The following is a 1,052-nucleotide window of genomic DNA, read 5'->3' as shown; positions in this document are numbered from 1 at the left end:
ACACACCCTGGTGACTGAGACCAGCCCACTAGTCAGCATTTTTGGACACTAAACCAGCTACAAAGCTTCCTGATTTCCTCTTCATCTGGGCATTATTTTCCTTTTTGCTCATATAGTTATCAAAACAGTCCTTGTTTGAAATCCAGATAAAATTGATTTATGGCATCTTTCTGATTTACCATAACCAACCTTGTCAATGACAGGAAATGAGGCTTAGAGGATGTATCCATGAAGCAGCCCTTTGAATTCTGTGATTTTTCTCTAAAATCGACAGCAAACTCACCAAGACTAAAATTGTAAGAATTCACTGTCGACCTTTGGAAAATCAGAACCACACTTTTGGACCTCTGGCCTTGCTGTCCATAATTTCTCAAAGTTCACAAATTGAGAGATTTCCATTCACAGGTTTTCAATGTCGGAGTTATCCTTTGTGGAGCAGGAAGCTAGGACTCAGAGAGGAAAGGTGCCAGTTTTAGTGCAGAAAAGGGATTGGGATAGGGCTGTTAATAATAAAATTATTTATAAATCAGCAGCAGGAGTAGGGTTAAAGATCCCAGGATGAAGACAAAAGGGTGAGCTAGTCATGATGTGATGAAAAGCACGCTCTTATGAGAAATGAGAGATTGCCAACCGGAAGTGTTTACAGTAGAGCTGGAAAGATTTCACAGTTAGTCCATTTAGCATGGAGCAATGACTTCGGAACAGGAAAGAAGAAAGACGACAAGATAGTCTGGGGCTACAGATGCAGGGGGCTTAGACCACTGGTGAGACCTTGGTGAGGTTAGACCAGGGGTGCGGGCAGCATGAAAGAGGCCCCGGGCCCTAGGCCGGATGTGAAAAGAGGCGTAGACAGTGGGAGGCAAGGCTGATTATGTGGCTGGGAGTCTGATGAGAGTTAAGTGAGCTATGGTAGGAAAGAGAAGGCACCAAATGTGGGGCCGAGCAGATGGGCACACGGAAGAGGGTGATGGTGTGGTTAAGGACTCTGCCCAAGAGGAAGCACAGCAAGAAAGAGGGAGCACAATCCCCGGTACCAAAAAAAAAAAAAAAAG

Source organism: Fukomys damarensis, unplaced genomic scaffold (genome assembly GCF_012274545.1).
Source record: "Fukomys damarensis isolate Sample0158 unplaced genomic scaffold, DMR_v1.0_HiC HiC_scaffold_18, whole genome shotgun sequence".
Classification (NCBI taxonomy): Eukaryota; Metazoa; Chordata; class Mammalia; order Rodentia; family Bathyergidae; genus Fukomys; species Fukomys damarensis.
Note: the sequence above shows the minus strand (reverse complement) of the source record.